The sequence below is a fragment of the Danio rerio genome, chromosome 4 (assembly GCF_049306965.1).
Source record: "Danio rerio strain Tuebingen ecotype United States chromosome 4, GRCz12tu, whole genome shotgun sequence".
Taxonomy (NCBI): domain Eukaryota; kingdom Metazoa; phylum Chordata; class Actinopteri; order Cypriniformes; family Danionidae; genus Danio; species Danio rerio.
This window is the reverse complement of record NC_133179.1, coordinates 5216323-5236891: the sequence shown is the minus strand read 5'-3', so window position 1 is coordinate 5236891 and position 20569 is coordinate 5216323. Positions and strand designations below refer to the sequence as shown.

At 34.4% G+C, this 20569-nt stretch overlaps 1 protein-coding gene across 10 annotated transcripts in view; it reads right to left on the bottom strand.

The window, feature by feature from the left end:
• The window catches only part of ptprz1b (protein tyrosine phosphatase receptor type Z1b), a 94956-nt gene that overhangs the window by 56354 nt on the left and 18033 nt on the right, over positions 1–20569 (bottom strand). The gene's annotated exons all lie outside the window — the stretch shown is intronic.

Here is a 20569-nt window from a genome sequence, read left to right as displayed (position 1 = left end):
ATAAGCAGTTTTCTTATATTTGAAAACGATTTTATACAAATATTAAATTATCTGATTGTTTTCAGCCTTATTTAGATATTTTTAACCATATACCATTACAATAAAACAAATTCAATTTTGTGCTGTTTATTAGACCTTTTATTCAAATATTCTAATAAAATAATGAATTAAAAATATTTACATATTATTTTGTTTTGTGGAGTTCCAGGCTTGAAAATCTATATTGCTTAAAGCACCCGTTAGCTAGCAAATATTATATTACTTATACAATATATATAATAAGTAGCATATTCATAAAGATTTTATTAAATCATTCAGACCATACATTCCAGATCATGATTATGAACATCGATAATTGCTTGATTTTAAAATTTTATTTACATATTTTCTAGATTTTTTCAACAAAGTGTGCAAATAAAAATACAAATTAAATCATTTTAAAATGTATGTAAGTCTCAACAATTTTGCTAATTACTTTTTATTAACTAGAAAACCAAATAGAGATTTAAAAAATAAGTAGCATATTTATGAAGATTTTTTATTAAAATATACAATTATTTGATTGTTTTTATTTTTATATTTTTTCAACAATACAAGTAAAGAAAATAAATAAAAAATAAAAAATCTGGAAGTTTCATCAATTTTTCCTTTTATTTTGTGCAGTTTGAAGATGTTCCAGGTTTGGAAATCATTGCAAAAATGCCTAAAAGCATTCGTTATTTTGCAAATTACAGATAGATAAGTAACAAAGTAACAAAATTCATAAAGATTATGTTAAACTATACAATTATTTTTTTGCCATCCACTGCATATGCTGGAATAGTTGGCGGTTCATTCCGCTGTGGCGACTCCTGATAAATAAGGGACTCAGCCAAAGGAAAATGAATTTATTATTTTATTGTTTTTACTGATTTAACTATATATTTTTCTATATTTTTCAACAATATATACAAATAAAACAATAATTTAAAAGAATATGGATGTCTCAACAATTTTATCATTTATTTTGTGCAATTCAGAAATGTTCCAGTTTTGAAAATCTGTAAAAACTGCCTAAAAGCATTCGCTTGCAAATATCACCACAGCACATTATTTACATTCAGCATTCTTATGGAGAACAGCCATTTGTTAAGCACATTTCATTCTCATAAACCGGCTTTGTGTTGGCAGTTCTGTGGAGTAAAGCCCAGTTGGCAGGGCGGTGAAACCGCGAGTGGAAAAAAGCTGGTCAAAGAAAATCCCAGCCGTTTGAGAAGAGCACAGACTCATTCTCGCAGGAAGAGCAGAAACCCTGCGTCCTGCCGAAGCTTTTCTGGCTCCAGTCCATTTCACAGGCGCTCGGAGAAAAGCCGGAGGCAAATGAGATTAAAATTGCTCACAGTTTGATGTTAATGAGTCTATCGGCAGTAAAACAAGCCCTTTGGTGGACCCGCTACAAACTACACATCCTGCTACTACAAAGTAAACTCCGATTGGGAATTTCTTACATTGATATTTGAATATATTTTAAACTAAGCATCAGGAGTTAAAGCTTTTTAGTTGAATTACTGTGACAGTAATATGACACATGCAATTTATTTATTGCTATATAAATAGTGCATAAAGATGGTGAATAAATCAAGCAATATTTATTTATGACAATAAAAAACTATTATTCATTCATTACATTTTCCTTCGTCTTAGTCTCTTTTTCAGAGGTCGCCACAGCAGAATGAACCACCAACTATTCTAGTATATGTTTTACAGTATTGTTTAGTATATGCAGGTACAATTTAGCTTATTCAAAAACTCAACATAGACATGCCAACTGACCCAGCCGGGACTCGAACCATTGACCTTGAGTGCCAAACACTGAGCCACTAGCATATGGTTACTAAAATGTTATTATCATATATCATAGACATATTATTATTATTAATATTATTATTATTATGTTTATTGTTATTATTATTATTATTATATAATTATCTTATTAATGTAGTTACCAATAAATTTAAAACTAATACTACAAAATAATAATAATAATAATAATAAACAAATCAAAAATTTATAAATAAATGATATATAAATACATAGAATTAAATATAATTACACATCAAGTGATTATTATTATTATTATTATTATTATTATTTAGTATTACTACTAATATTACTACTACTTCTAATAAAATTGTTTTATTATTACTTTTACTATTATCAATATTATTATTATTATTATTATACACTTTTTCTATTATTAAAAATAATTTAAATGGCTATAAGTTGACCTGGTTGATTCATTCATTCATTTTCTTGTCGGCTTAGTCCTTTTATTAATCCGGGGTCGCCACAGCGGAATGAACCGCCAACTTATCCAGCAAGTTTTTACACAGCGTATGCCCTTCCAGCCGCAACCCATCTCTGGGAAACATCCACACACATACATTCACACACACACTCATACACTATGGACAATTTAGCCTACCCTGTACTGCATGTCTTTGGACTGTGGGGGAAACCGGAGAACCCGGAGGAAACCCACGCGAAGGCAGGGAGAACATGCAAACTCGACACAGAAACACCAACTGAGCCAAGGTTCGGACCAGCGACCTTCTTGCTGTGAGGCGACAGCACTACCTACTGCGCCACTGCCTCGCCTAATAGTTTTATATAAAACACAAAATAATAAATACAGCAAATAAAAAAAATTAAATACAATTTTCAAAAATTAAAAGCCAGAGTACACTTTTATGCATATACAATTATAAAGAATTAATTTAATTTAAAAATGAAAATATTATTACTTGTTATAAAATATATATATATATATATATATATATATATATATATATATATATATATATATATATATATATATATATATATATATATATATTAACATAATATGCTATATTATAGTATAGTATATAGTATAGCATATTAGTATGTTATATTATATAGTGTAGTGCAGTATTGTGTAGTATAGTATATTACTATAGTTTAGTATATTAGTAAGTAGTATATTAATAGTAATATCATAAGTATTAATACTATTAGTTGTATTATTAGTAATTATAAAATTACTGATGATAAATAACACTAATCCTACACTACTAATACTATAATATTACTAATACTAATAAATAACTTAATAACTTAAGTAATGCCATTGATGTACATGTTATTTTTACTACTGTGAAAGGACTCAAGCCCTTTTTTTCTGAATGAAAGAGATTTGGCAGACTGAGGTTGTTTACTACAGTCAAACTGCAGGCCGAGCCTGGAAAAGACGGTATCCATGTGTCCAGTACGGCATAGGAAGCGGATGAGGGAGAAACGCTAAATGTCTCTAGAGTAATTCAAATAAATAAGAGGATTAGACAGGTCTCGGGGAAGCCGGCCAGCAAACCGTGTCCAGCAAAACCCAAGTACAAACACAAGACCTTAAAGCCCAGTCTCCCTCCTTACACACACACACACACACACACACACACACACACAGTCATTAAATAACTTCCGCTGAGGAGTTTCCCTGCTCTCGGTATGATGAAACCCAGTGTTTTTTAACATGATGGAGAACACCTGTCTGACATTCAACACAGCAGTTGTTCAATTGACAGGTAATTTAATTATAACATGTGTTTCTAAAAATGGAGATTATTTTTGGATCTTTAAGGTCAGGGGTTGGAAAATTGCCAGATGGGTCTTAAAGAGGACCTATTATACAAAAGTCACGGTTTAAACACAAAACTTGTGTGGCAGCAGTGTGTGAATATAATCAGCATCTAACAGTAAAGATGCATTCATTGTATCTTTTATAATCACACTAGACAGAAACACTTTGATTGACATTTTCACTGTGTACGTTTCATCAGAGGGGAAAAGCCCCAGCCATTAGTGACAATCACTCCCTCATAAGCATACGACATTAGTCTCGCTTTTGAATCTGCCACTATGCTGACACACAGGCATTTGTAGCTCAGCCCTCTGTTTAAAAGAGCAAAATCTCATTTGAATTTAAAGTGACAGTCACCAAAATGGCACAATTTGGATCAAAGCTTAAAAGGAGCAGTTTCAAAGTTCTAAAACATTATCTGTGTAGTATTTTTAGCTGAAACCTCACACACACACACACACACACACACGCACACACGCACACACGCACACACGCACACACGCACACACACACACACACACACACACACACACACACACACACACACACACACACACACACACACACACACACACACACACACACACACGTCTAGAGACATTAGCCACTTATATTACATCTTGTAAAAAGGGGCATAATAGGTCCTCTTTTCTGGAGGACAGAAAGAAGATGTACAGCTTCTCTATTGTCATGATAATCTATTGTTCCCCATTCTTCACCATTTCTATTTTCTATAAAGGATGGCACAAAGGATTGTGAAAGATGAAACAAAACAAACTGCAACAACATCACATGACACAAAAAATGTCAAAAAAAGTTTATTTATAAATTAATTTTGAGAGGATCACGTGCTTATGATTGCTCTCAGCTGCTCCCACATCAGCTCATGATTGATTCTCCAATCAGATGATTCCTAACTCACTATAAAGAACCAGAGTTTTCTTATCTCAATATCTTCCTCTTTAAGAACCCCCCCCCCCCGACCCAGCTCGAGGATCTCACAAGCTCAGGACTCTCTCCTGAGACAGCATGCTAAACAAGCTTTATCAATCATCAGCTAAGTGTAAAACAAAACAAAACAAAACAAACCAAAAAAAATAATGCAACAATTCAATATGTAACGTCACAAAACAAAAACGAATTGAAACTAAACAAAATTAAACGATACGAAAACCAAAAATAAATAAACAAAACAAAATTAAACAAAACGCAACAACATCACAGGACACAAATATGTGACAAAATGTCAAACAAAACAAAACAAAACAAAACAAAACAAAACAAAACAAAACAAAACAAAACAAAACAAAACAAAACAAAACAAAACAAAACAAAACACGATACGAAATATGAAACATCACAAAAAAACTAAATTAAACAAAACGAAAAACAAAGCAATATACAAAAAAACAATACAAAACATCACTAAACAAAACAAACTAAATGCAACAACATGACACGACACATTAAAAAATGTCACAAAACAAAAAAAGAAAAAACAGAAAAAAACTGCAACAACACCATTCCAAACATCACAAAACAAAACAAAAATGAAACAAACCAAAACACACAGACATTTGTCAACAGATTCTAGTTAGGGTTTATGGACACAATAGTGAAAAAGCATTGATTTGTAATGGCCATGTGTGATGTATGTGGGCAGCAGCCTGTGCCAGCTGTTTGTGCAGGGTCAGAGGGAATGACATGCGGCCCGCGTGAGAAAACTCAGACTGCTAAAACCAGAGAACAGCTGGAGGTTTATACCTTCACACACACACACACACACACACCAAAGATTCACAACACCCAAATACAACTCTCAGCAAATCAATCTGCCTTTATCCCCACAGTCATCTGCAAATTAAACTCTGAGATGAACAGAGCCTGAGTATTCAGAGAAAAAAAGCTTCAAGGTCATATTGCTGTTGTCTTCATTTCTCATCCTCTACCAATTTTACATTTAGTCATTTTGGATTTATAGACTTTGAGTGACTCTCGTGAGTGTTATTTTATACTAAGTGTGTGTTTGTTTCGATTGCATTTATTTTCTGCTTGTCGGAAGATATTTTTGTGCGTCATCTAAGCGAAAGTGTTTTGCATTAAAGGTTTGCAATTATACATCACTAGTCGCAAAGTACAAATGCAAACCTTTTTGTCGAAGAATACATTTGTTTAAAACAATTTCAATAGCTGGCTTGTACAACCTTGGCCCTGTTGTGAGATTTCCTTGTTTTATAAGGATAAAAAAATAAGCTTTTTTTTTTTTTTGCTTAAATTCCGCCTATAAATAATTCATATTTAAGAAAGACTAAGGCAGTTAAGTGTTTTAAAGAAAAAAATTATGCATGATTGAGGGTGTCACGGTGGCGCAGTGGGTAGCGCTGTCGCCTCACAGCAAGAAGGTTGCTGGTTCGAGCCCCGGCTGGGTCAGTTAGAATTTCTGTGTGGAGTTTGCATGTTCTCCCCGTGTTTGTGTGGGTTTCTTCCAGGTGCTCCCGGGTTTTCCCTACAGTCCAAACACATGATCTATAGATGAACTGAATAAGCTAAACTGGCTGTAGTGTGTGAGTGTAAATGCAGGTGTATGAGTGTTTTCCAGTGTTGGGTTGCGGCTGGAAGGGCAGCCGTTGAGTAAAACGTATGCTGGATAAGTTAGCGGTTCATTCCGCTGTGGTGACCCCTGATTAATATAGGGACTAAGCCGAAAAGAAAATAAATGAATGAATAAGACATGTTGGGTTTGGTAAATCAATACATTTATTTTAAAAAAAGGCCCTCGTTTTTTTTTTCTAACCAAGATTCTTAAGTCACATCGGAAAAAAGGACTGAATATCACTATTAGGTTGCTAGGATATAATTAGGTTGCTAGGATATATGTTGCTAGGTGATTGCTAGGGCACTCGATAGTGTGCATTAGTGCCCACCCACTTCTCAGCAGCACTGCTTCCATAGTATTTTCCCCATTCATAGGAATGTTCTAGAAAAGACTTCATTAAACCATCATAAAGCCATGGACCAAACCAACCAAGCAGAATCACAACTACAAACTCTGTAAATTTGTAAAGTAATGAGTAAGATTTTAAAATGAGTGAAAGATGTACAGTTTCATGAAGCTTTGCAAATGACACGATCAAATAAGAGAAATGTAAGTGGTTATTTAAGGTTATTGGCTGTATCAATGAAAATGTTTTCAAGCTTATTGGACGTTTGCATTTACAAGCATTGAAGTATTTAGTGAGCAACTTATTTGGGGTGGAGCTAATGTTCTCTTAGCTCACTGATTGATAGAAGAGTGCAGGGTAATGTATTTGTATTTGTTTAGACACGAGCTAAATTAATGCAATCAAATGGGTACAGTAGAAAGAGAATACAAACTTCAGAGCTCACAACAGGTTTATCAGTAATTGTTAAAAATCTATTTCCATGAAGAGAAAATGAAAGTTTTACGTCTAGAATCTACCCAATACATTTATTTGAGAGCAAAAAGTTATTTTTAATGTTCATAAAATCTAATAAATCCCATGCCGCCCTGCACAACAAAACCAGTCTTGTGTTGCCCAGAAAGCCAAAAATACAGTTTTTGGTCAAAATAATCTTTTTTTTTCTGATGCGCACCAAATCTGCCCAGTAAGCTTATTTGACAATGTATGTTTTGTTTGGCAATAAAAAAATATGCCACTCAGGAGCACAAAACCAGGTTTATGTTACACAAATACATTTTTGGCAAAAAACTAAATACAGTGTATGATTCATAATTAGCATTCTTTTTTGCCAAAAATCATTAGAATATTAAGAAAAGATCCTCTTCTGTGAAGATATTTTGTAAAATTCCTCCAGTAAAATATATGTATAAAAGTCAAATTAGTTTATTAGTAATACGCATTGCTGAACGCACTTCACATCGACATCTTTAAAGTCAATATTTTGTCAATATTTATTTTTTTTAACCCTCAGATTGTAGATTTTCAAAGGTTTTATCTCAGTCAAGCACTGTCCCATTCTAACAAACCAAACATCAGTGGATCTCTATCTTAATTTTGTTACTCAGGGTCATATAATGTTGCAATCTACGAATATGCAAGTATTAAATCCTCCTGTCAAAAATGACCTGTGATCATTTTAACAACAGAAAAAAAACTAAATTATGTTTTGATTCTATATTTGTTTCTAAAATGACCCCAACATGATGAAAAACGAATGAACTATTTTCAATTTTCATGAAGACTGTACAGAATTAGGGTACAACAGTTGCCTTAGGAGCCCTTTTGGACCTGCCAGCTATGAAAACCCTTTTTACAGCACAAAAACTACACTGACACACACTCAACACCTGTTAACAACAGATAAACACACTTTGGGCTACTGATGAGCTCAATAAGTCTGACAGCTAAAAGATGAATGTTATCATCATAAGAGTACTCAAGCTCTATGTCTGACAGTATATATAACGCTTTTATCAGAGCAAGGAGAGCTTTAGGACGTGCCTGAGGAAACTCCCTGACTAAAGACAGACAGAGCCTCCGGTGGCGTTCAGCCATTAACACTTCCTCCCTCACGCCACGGACAGCAGGTCAGATCCGACTCGGAAAGGGAACTAAATACTCCATCTTTCTTCAATAGGGGAAAAGCTTTCCTTCCTCAGCTCACCGTCTGTCTGCCGGAGCGAGCCAAAAGCCTTTGAGGAGTTTAAATACTGACTGCTCCACATCCACATCCTGAGGTCAAGAGGAAGAAACATTGACTTTTTTTCTTCTAAGACTCATTTCACGCTCACACCAGCACTTCTAGACTCCTCAATGAACAGTTGCTTTATAGATAAGGGGAAAAAGCTGCTGAGCACAGACAAATGCTTACAGAGGGAATCAAGGAATGGGATTTAAAAATGAATCGTCTCAGAGTTTCAACACTATTTAGATTTTTTTGGGAGCCAAAATAGAAGGAAATCTGCTTAAGTTAAGCATGTAGACTATGACAGGTGTGAAAATTTGCCATGAATCTCATTAATAAATGCTTGACATAAAAGCTGTGTACATATCTCAGAATGAGGAACTGGTTTTATGCACTAAAAGGATGTATATACAGTTACATGGTGCATGTAAAAAAAATTAGTGCCTGCATTAATTCAAATGAAACAAAGTGATTTAATATGCATGTAAAGCATGTTCAATGCAAGCACATACAGGTAACAATTTAGATTAGATACCAGTGCTCACTATTACCTATATATAATTACCTATATATTAGGATACTGGCTGTTTATTTGTAGTTATAAAGTACATGTTATGATTTGTATATTATTCTGATATGTATACATATTCTGAATGTTCTTATTCTACATCTATAATCCCAATAAACCCGACTACCTTACTAATTATTAATAAGCAACAAATTAGGAGTGAGGCAAAGGTCATTGGCTTATTAATAGCAATAATTGCACCTAAAAATAAAGTGTGACAAACGTAACAGATATTGTAATGCAGGGGTGTCCAAACTCGATCCTAGAGGGCCGTGTCCGGCAGATTTTAGCTCCAACTTGCTTCAACACACCTGCAAGGATGTTTCTAGACTGGCTAGTAAGAGCTTGATTAGCCAGGCCAGCTGTGTCTGATTGGGGTTGGAAATAAACTTTGCAGGACACCTGACCTCCAGGACCGAGTCTGGACATCCCTGTTTTAATGTAAAAATGAACAACATACTTAGATGGCTATTTAGAGCTCTTACTATATGTGCAAAAAAATACATAAATAATTTAATAAAAACTACATCAGATGAATAAAATAAATTATCTCATTACTAATACTATTATTTTAAATACTTTAAGAAAATATTATTTTAAATATATGTAAGGTCCTTTATAATTGAGTTGAGGTAAGTTACACTTATACACAACCTGACAAAAGTCTTGTCGCCTATCTAAATTTTAGGAATAGCGAATAGTAACTTGACTTCTAGTTGATCATTGAGTGTCAGAAGTGGCTTATATAAAAGGTAAAGGCCTCTAGATTACGCTTTTTTTTTTACCAAAAATAAAATAAGATCATGCCTTGATTTTTAATTATATAATTAGGACAGTAACATCTGACTTTGCTGAGACAAAAGTCTTGTCACTTAACAGAAATAATGTCCAGTATAGAATATAAAGTCATGCTGCAGTGCAAACAGAATGAATATTGTGTCTGACTCCATCATGAGCTTGGAGGACTGCATCCATACATCTCTGCAATGACTTAAATCACTTATTAATAAAGTCATCTGGAATGGCAAAGAAAGCATTCCTGCAGGACTCCCTGAGTTCATCAAGATTCTTTGGATTCATCTTCAATGCCTCCTCCTTCATCTTACCGCAGACATGCTCAATAATGTTCATGTCAGATGACTGGGCTGGTCAACCCTGGAGCACCTTGACCTTTTTTGCTTACAGTAGCTTTAATGTGGAGGATGAAGTATGAGGAGCGCTATCCTGCTGGAGAATTTGCCCTCTCCTGTGGTCAGTAATGTAATGGGCAGCACAAATGTCTTGATACCTCAGGCTGCTGATGTTGCCATCCACTCTGCAGATCTCTCGCACGCCAGAATACTGAATGCAACCTCAAACCATGATTTTTCCTCCACCAAACTGGACTGATTTCTTTGAGATTCTTGAGTCCATGCGGGTTCCAATAGGTCTTCTGCAGTATGTGTGATGACTGGGACGTAGATCAACAGATGATTCATCTGAAACATCGACTTTTTGACACTTTTCCAAATGATCAACTAGAAGTGAATTTATTATTTGTAGCTCTTACAACTTGGATCGACGACAAGACTTTTGTCCGGCAGTGTATACTTATACTTTATATAGCACTTAAGATGTTTTAATAAGTTCTTGAATCTAACTACATGCAAAAACACCAGCCGAAGTCAATGGAAACGGATACTCTGTGATGGTGTAAATACTGATTTTAATCTAATCACACACATTAGAAACCAATACGACCGCTGAAGAAGTGCAACGGAAATGGAATGAAATTAAGATCGCTGGCCATCTCAGTGCCTGTTCTGAATGCAGGGTCCTCTTTACAGGAGATTGTGTTTCTACTGAATAGCTTTACTCTGGGGAATATTTTAAGCCAAGAATGAAATGCGAGTATGTTGTTATTATTCAGGCTAAATAGGATGCTGTATTTAAAATGACCAGGGATGTGCACTAGTCATCTTTATTTTTACTTACACAGTAAAAAAAAAAAACTGAATGTCTTTTATTAGTTAATATTATTTTAGTCTCAATATTAATATAGAAGCTTATTTAAAAAATAAAAATAAAAACATAACTGTAGTTCATAAGTATATCTGATTATTTCCTTAAAAAAAATCAACAACAACATGTATTTGCAACGTCAAACATTACAATTCAGAATGTCTCACGTTTTTAAACTTTTCTGAATATAATATGATTATTATTATTATTATTATTATTACTTTTTACATTTACTGTTATTTAATAGCTACATTGTTTTTATGGTCATTTTTTCTAGGTTGTAAAAAAGCAGAACAGTGTGTTACTTATTTTTGTATGTATATAAAGCGTGGAAAATAAGTATTAGACACGTCACCATTTTTCTCAGAACATATTTCTAAAGGTGCCATTGACTTGAAATTCTCACCATATGTTAGTAACAACTAAAAAAATCATATATGAAAAGAAAACAAATCTGTTTAGTTCACAAATTAAGTTATGTTTAATAAAATGAAATCAACAGGAAAAAAGTATTGAACACATGAAGAAAGGGAGGTGTAGAAAGGCAGTGAAAGCCCAGACAGCAGCTGAAATCTCTCAGTAGTTCTTCAGCAACACTATGCACTTCATCACTGCATATTAACATCTGCTTCAGTCCAACATCTACATTAGCAGGATGATGAAGATGAAACCAGGGTGGACATTTCAGCAAGACAAGGATCCAAAACACAGACAATGAAACTCAAATGCTTTTAGAGAAAGAAAATCAAGCTGTAGAATGGCCCAGCCAATCACCTGACTACAATCCAATAGAAAATACAAATTAAAGCTCAGATTTGATAGACGAGACCCACAGAACCATCACAATATTTACACTCAGTTAAAGTCTGTGAGAAACTCACACCTGAGCAATGCATGTGACTTAATTCTCCATATAAGAGGCGTTTTTAAGCTCCCATCACCAAAAAAAGCCTTTTATATAAAGTATTAAATACATTTCATTAGTTAAGCACTTTCTCCTATTATTTTTTTATTCAATTGACATGTTGAATATGCATTTCCCCCACTGTATATGATATTGTATCTGCACAAAGTGCTAAAAAATATATTTGGCAAAGAAAAAAGAATACAATATGATTAAAAATTAAATATAAACATTTTTTAAATGCAATCACTGCAAAACTCCTTACAAAATATTTTATAATACTGATGTGGTCAAAAAACTTATTGAATGTGGTCTATAGCTTACAATTTAAGAGTTCACACTTAGCTGATGATTGATAATAAAGCGTGTTTGGCATGCTGTCCCAGAGCTCAGAAGATCCTTGAGCCCGGGGCTCCCTCACATTTCATCAGGAGAAAGGGGAGTCTGAGCTCAGGTAGGTCTCGAGAGCCCCCCTGAATTTGTTGGGTTTGCCTATTCTTTGATTATTGGGGTTTGTCATGGTGGATTGAACTGCCAACTATACAGCATTTATGCGGTGAATGCCCAGTACTGGAAACACTCACATACAGTGCCAATTTACCCAGATTAAACCCATGTGAAGATTAAAAGAACATGCAAACTCCACAAAGAAACGCCAACTGGCCCATGCTGGGATTAGAACTAGTGAACTAGTCTTGCTGTGAGGCAACAGTGCTAACCACTGAGCCACCATGCCACCCTGTTCTTAATTAAAGAGGGGGATGAGTAGAGATGGAGAGGGGATTCTTCAAGGCGAAGATGACTGAGGTAAAGAAATCTGACTATTTATGTGTGTTTGGATTCATCTGATTGGTAAATCATATGATTGCTAATGCAGGACCGGCTGTGGTCAATCATAAACATGTGATCCTCTCGAAAATAGATTATAAGTTAAGTATACTTATTGTTTTTTAGTTAAGAAAAAGTAATTATTAGGATATATAAACCTTTTTTCATAAATATAAATTAATAAATATGACTATTTTAGCCATATTATTTTAAAATGTGGCGTTTAGAAACTCATGTGGAGGATTTTATATATTTTTTTCCTTTCTGATTACTCATAATAAATTATTCAGCCCCTTATGAGATTGTGCCATTTGTGGAGAAAAAAAGTCATTTTAGCTTTTTTCAAAAAGTATTTCCATACAGATTCATTACCAACTATATTACAATAAAAGAAAATTACAATGTTAGTTTGTTGTATCTCTATCATGCAGCCCTAGACACAAAACGTTGCTGGCTGATTAAAATCGATGTGAATTTCATATCCAGAACACTTCAGTTCATTATGCAACTCTCCATTTTTTAGGATGACATAACAGCACAAGCAATATTGCCTCAGGCCGTGATAGAAACAGTCAAACCGAAGCAGATCTGCTTTACTGACACTCGCACACTCATTACATCCAAATCAACACGGATCTGAGTTTTCACAGTAGAAAATCATGATGAACGTGATTTAACATGACACACTGCAGGCGATCTCTTATTCATGTCCTAATAAACAAAGCTCAGCGGAGTTGTTTTTTTTAATGCTTAAATAGGGTACGACTGCTGAATTTTAAATAGGCCACAGTCATCAATAATTAAGGTGGATTTAACAGGGATTTATTTATTGATGATATAAAGGTTATATGGGACAGCTTCAGGAGAATATGCATTTATGTGACATAAGCTGCACATGAAAATGAATCATTGTGGTGGGTAAATGGCTTCTGAATTCCAATGACTTTAATAATGTATTGCATAAAACATTTTGTGGTTGGCACAAACCAGAGCAAAGGTATTTAAATGTGTTAAGGGCTGTATTCTCTGGTCTTACTAACCGTTGTCCTTTACTATTCCTTTGAAAATTACATTTTTATAGTTTGCATGAGGCAATACTAGTATATATTTTTAAAAAGTGCACTCTGAAACTAGTTTTTTATAAACATTAAAAAATATATGTAGCATTTTTCATTCATTGACACTGTTGAATAGCATTATAAGACCTCAATGTCCTCTTTAAAAACATTTGAAGTTAAAGGAGTGGTCCACTGATAATAACATATTATAAACTTTAGCTGATGTGTAATGTAGCTGTGTGAATATAAACAACATCTCTAAATGTAATACGCTCAACGTTCACTGCAAAGTGAGACATTGGCTTTTACAGAGTTAGCTTGGCAAAGCCTATGGCTAACGAAGTTTGGGACTACAAAAAAATACATCCGGGTTAATAATGTCATAAATCCTTCAGGTTATGTACATATGCACATATGCATAAATGATCAAAAATGCATAAGGTTTTCTACTTTATTTTAAAAACAGGTGTTACATTTTCTGTTATTTTACAGACTTATTTCTCTCTATATATTATTTATTATAGATTATATTGTTTTAAATTACTTTAATGTCATTAAAAGTCACTTTTTTAAACTGTAGAGTTGAATACTCAACATCAAAAGTCGACAGAGCAGACTAAGTCAACATCCCATAGTGCAATTCAATCCGGAAATAAATGAAAAAAACTTGTAAATCACAAAAAACAGAAAATGTTAACAGAGTGTAGTAAATGCATAACGACGCATTATCAAACTCCTATTTACAGCCTATTTAATAAAGGCTAACAAAATGTACAAATGTGCATTGTTCAGGTATTAAATATTTCCTCTCTGCACTCTCTCTGGTATCATGTAACTTAGGAAAAGTTCAAGCTATCTGGTGCCAAATACCAGTAAAGCAAAGTCCATGAAGATCTGAAAACTGACTTTAAGCAGATATAATGAAATCCATTAAAATACAAAGTTACAACAACATCTTTAAAAGAGATATAGTCATGCACACTAACATTTCAAGAGTTCCCACTTAGATATGCTTGGCACTTATAGCAGGTTTGGCATGCTGTCCCGGGAGAGAACCCTGAGCTCGGAGATATTTGAGCCCAGGGCTCCCGCCCGGTCTAGAAGCATATCAGGAGAACCGAGATCAGGTAGGTCTCGATCGCTCCCCCTTTAGAAGGGGAGAAAAAGGAGGAGATGGGGTGGAAGGGGGGATTCTTCCAAAATGAAGATAGTGCAATGGGGAGAAAGTGATCCATTTATACTAAGCTAGGATCATTCTGATTGGATTATTACTGATTACGGATGAGTGGCCAGCGGTGCACAATCATATCATGTGCTCCTCTCGAAATTAGTTTATGAAACTTCACTTACAAAATGCAAAAGAGCAATTCCATGCAAATGTCAACCTTGTCATGAAAAACATTACATTGTCACCAAAATGTACTCATAAATGTCTCTGTCAGTGTTTTCAAACAGTTATATTTGATTTACCAAAATCCCACAAGTGGCAATTTTACATCTGTCACATCCATAACAAAGAGATGACCAACACAGGTGAAAATGTACCACTGTATACATTTCTGGAGAGCGCAAAAATGTAGCCAGAGCTACGTATGACTGCATTTTATCTTTAAAACCATCACTACATTGCAGTATGATGCCGCCGATGCTTCAGTTTCTTTTCACACTACCAGCTGACCGATTACCTCCATGTGGATGGATTTTACACTGTTACTAGTGTAATGGAAGCCAGCTGGCGAAGTGCTGTGCATTTAAACCTCACTCCTCTGACCTCTAGTGACAGACATTAGAGGCCGAGGGCTTTAGCCTCCTTGTTAGAGCAACCAAATCCCATACAAAGACTCAGCGGTTCGATCCCAGCTCAGAGCGGGTTGGGTGCTGTAGGATTTGTGGGTTACACTAGTTTGCCCAGTAGCTTGTTGCATACATCGGCGGACTTGAGATGCTGAGAGGAGTTGACCGCGACAAGTAAATAACAGGGTGAGAATGTGGTAAGATCTGAAAGCATGTTAAAAATCTGACGGCCGTGAGAGCTTTGCTTTTTCGGAATTGTTTTTGAAAACACTATCGGTTGGGTTTAGAGAAGGGGGTGATCGGGTCGATTTGTGCTTTTGAAAACACTATTGGTTGGGTTTAGTAAAGGAGGAGGGTGGGGGTATTGATCAGTGAGTCAGTCAGTTGACAGTGGCCTCAGGTGGATTTACGTGAGAACAGCAGGCACGAATAGCACTCGTGAGAGAAATTAGAGATCTGAAAAAGCATACACAGTGGCCTCTGGTGGACTTGAGAAAACCAAAACTGCAAAAAAATAAATAAATAAATAAAATAAATAAATTACCTACTGGGACATATTTGGTGCTCTCCAGAAATGTATACAGGGGTACGTATCAATAATGAGTCTGGGCTGGAGATATCACATCCATAATCAGGCATTTTGCTTATAAATCCGCAAACATCAAATAATATTAATTTACAGAATTTCTACAGTGCGTAACTCGCCTACTGTTGTCTTGCATGTCTACTTTCCTCAATTAATATAGAAAAATGTTTACAGATTGATACTTTTATGATCCCTTAACTCTGTGGTTAGTTGTTTTAGAAAATATAATCAGATGTCTTAATATGATGTTAACATATACTTTCACTGTGCATTTATGTTTTAAAGATTTTACTGCAAATGTCACATCCATAACACTGGATTAGCTCAAAAGAAACATCTCTAAAGATATTGGGCCTGTTTCAGTAAGGAGGTTCAACCAACTCGGAATTTAAACTTAAACTCTTGAGTTGATTTCCCGAGAGATTAAAAACTCTGAGTTGTCGGTTTCAGAATAGCTGATCTGAGTTAGGTCAATCAACTTTGAATAGACCAACTCAGAGTTAATCGCACACACCGCCACTATAAAAAGGCATTATCAATGGAGCGCGGATATTGCGAGTGACTAAGGCAACATCTTAAAAAGAGATCACTATTTCTTTTTCCAGCTGAACTGGATGTGCTCATGCAAAGTTATAGCAAATATGAGCATATATTTATTAAAGAAACACCAGTGCATTAGTGAAACAGAGACAGTTAGCTTGGGTCAAACAGCTGCTCAAGTTAACGCGTAATTTTACATCTAAAGTATTTAAATGTTTAAGTATAAGTAATGTTATGTGTGATGTTTGTTAAATTTTTACTCTCGTTCCTATTTTATTCACGTTATCAGTTTTAATAGGTTTAAAAGTGCATTTGTGTGTCTGCCTTTTTTATTGATCAGTGATAGAGGTTGATTTAACATTTAGAATGTAAGCAGAATTAAACAATAGTTTTTAGAAAGAATAATAATCCCATTAATGTAGTAATAGCACATGTCCCTGTCGAAGGTCAGTGAATTTAAGCTAATTATTTATTTAAAAAGGACAAGCCATTCTCGTACGTGACTCTTTGTGTGACTGAAATGTAGGCAATAGCTATGTTTCCACCCAAATTGTTAATAAAATTTATGTGCAACCCTGGAATAACGCATAAAAGATGCGAATAAAGCAGTGTTTCTATCCAACGAGTCAAAAAGAAAAAAAATCGTCACTTCCTGATTAAAGGGCGCCAAATATCAACAGTAAAAACAGAATTCACTGCTGTAGAAGAAGCTGTGTCAGTCTTTTCTTTATTTAATAAATGTACTTGCACCTCAGAAGACAAGACAGATGTGTTACAGTGTGCTCAGCCTGCTGGTTTGTCCATTCACACACATTTTCATCATCATACTGTATGATCTCTCAACAAACCTTGTTTTAATGCACATACTGTAATTTGTTCAGTAAGTGTTTTCATCATAGTTTAGGCACATCTTTTCTTTAGAATAAAAGGTTATCCTACTCAGTTATGCATGTTTTTTTATGCGTATTTTCAAAAGTTATGTGCATCATGATGTTTCCATCAATTGTTTTTATATGCATATCCAAAATGAGCATTAAAATAGCTGGGTGGAAACGTAAGGCTAATACCGCTTCGTCTTTAAAAAAAAGGGAGGAGACCGACAGAAACTCTGAGTTTAGAGAATAAAACCTGCTCCTGACCAGTTTAGGTTCACATAATAAGTTATTACGGTAACTGACTCTGAGTTAAAGTTACCTCTCTTCCAGAAACAGGCTTGACTTACCCTTCTTTCTCCAGTTTAACAAACCTGCCATTTTGAAAATGAAAACCCAGAGTTTCTCTCATTTCAGGGTTAAATTACTCTGAGTTTTTACTTTACCTCCTTTCTGAAACGGGCCTATTGTCATGCACACACAACAGATTAGTTCACAACTTATTCAATCTACTTTGACTGATAATGAATGGGAGCTATTGCGAAATATTATATTACAGTGTGCACCAAAACAGATGCATTGGATTTACGGTAAGGGGAAACAGTTTATATGGGCTTCTTTAAACAAACATATTCAATTTAGTAATGTTCTTAAACTTAATTTGTTTAAATTAAGCTCATATAAATAGTTTGCAAACACCTAAAGAAACTATAGTAAATCCAATTAAAATTTTTTTTGCAGTGTGTTGCGTGAGATTGGTAATGCTTCTGTCAGATATCATCTGATAATGAAATGCCTTCGGATTGTTGTGGTGAATCAATGGAAATCAATCTTTCGCTTTCAGTCATTTGATCAAGAGAAACTCAACTCATTTTCCTGATGCTGTGGTTAGGTTGTTTACGTACGCGGCAGGGTGACCTAGTGTGAATCGATCTATCATCGTGCGTTTTGTGGGCAGAATCAGTCTCTTTCTCTCTTCCTGCTGCTGGCATTAATGGTGAATGAGCGACAGTGAAACAAAAGCAGCACGAAATCTGGGCTTCCCCTGCCATCACTGCCAACACACATGAAATTACAGCACAGAAGCCCATATGACTCCCCAAACCAAAATAGCCCACGCTTCGGAGCAAAAATCGGCAGCATTACAACATTTCGCACAGATATAAACAGCACAATGGTGTATTGTGAACAGAGCTGAGATCAACTCTGAGGGAAAAATGACCTCTGATGTGCCAGCATGCAGAGACGCAGATGGCTCAAGAAGACGCATGCGGTTAAAAACTCAACGCTTTAGATTTCCACGGCATGTCAAATTACATTTCATTCAGCAGGATGCACACAGACAGAGGGATTAAAAGAGCATCATATATTGAGTGCCAGGAGCAACCGGCTGAAACGTCCTTGAGTGAAACTGAACTGAATCATGCAGAGCAGGCAACAAAAATTCTAAAGAAACAAAATAAACATTGAACCACCGCAATGAACCAACACACTGATTTCATTTTTAAATGTGGATTCATTGAAGTGAAATCTGTCATCTTCATTATACCGTGAGTGAAACGAACCACTAAACAGCTTAATGATTCAAGTCAACTGTATAATGTAACACTTCATACAACTTTGATTCACTTACTCAAAAGGCTTTAAAGTCTCTTTAGAGCTCGACATATTTCAATGCTTAGTCTTTTAGGATTGAGATTAAACACCACAATCTACACTTACATTAATCTAAGAGTCAAAGACGATGCATTTGTGTTCAATTAAATGCATTAAAGTGAATGTATTCACATTAAAGCATATTGAATGCAAGTGTCTACTTTAGGTTTCTTTTCTGAAAGATGTCAAAAAGCTAAATAAAGTTGCATTGTCATCTATTTAACTATCTAAAACAGCAATGATCATTCTAAATGTAAGCGTATTACTGTTAAATAGGTAAAACACTCAATGGTGTGAAGGATAACTGGCAAAAATATCAAGGTTTAACATGATAATTAACTAGTATTTGAGGACTGCACTGTGATCCATGCATCTGCATTAAATTAAACATATTAAATAGACATTGAAGCATATTAAATGCAAGTGTCTACTTCAGGGTTTTAACGCATTTCTGAAAGTAAGATGTCAAAAAGCAAAGTATAGTTGCACTGTCATCTATTTAAATATCTTAAACAACCAATGATCATTTTAAATGTAAGCGTATTACTGTTAAATTGGTAAAACCCAATGGTTTTAAGGATAAACAGCAAAAATATAAAGGTTTAAAATGATAATTATAGTATTTGAGGGCTGCACTGTTATCTATGCATCTGCATTAAATTAAACGTATTAAACTGAATTTATAGACAGCATTTTGAATGCAAGTGTCTACTTTAGGTTTTTAAAACCTTTCTGAAAGATGTCAAAAAGCTAAACAAAGTTGCACTGTCATTTATTTAAATATTTAAACAACCAATGATCATTCTAAATGTAAGCTTATTGCTGTAAAATTGTTAAAAACCCATTAGTGTGAAGGATAAATGATTAAAATATAATGGTTTAACATGAAAATTAATTAGTATTTGAGGGCTGCACTGTGATCTATACATCTGCTTTAAATTAAATGTATTAAATATACATTAATGCATATAAAATGCAAGTGTCTACTTCAGGTTTTTTTTCAACTTTTTTGAAAGTAAGATGTCAACAAGCAAAATAAAGTTGCACTGTTATCTATTTAAATATCTAAACTAAACAAGGATCATGCTAAATGTAAGCGCATCACTGTAAAATTGAAAAAAAAAAAAACAATGGTTTGAAGGATTAAATGCAAAAATAACTGCACTGTGATCCATGCATCAGCATTACATTAAATATATTACAATGCATTTATAGACATTAAAGCATATTGAATGCAAGTGTCTACTTTAGATTTTTAATACTTTTCTTAAAGATGTAAAAAAGCAAAGTTGGATTGTCATCTATTTAAATATTAGAAACAACACACTAAATAAAAAAACAATACATCTAAATCCATCTAAATTTAGACATAATGCTGTTAAAAAGGTAAAACACCCAATGGTTTGAAGGATAAATGGCAATAATATAAAGGTTTAACA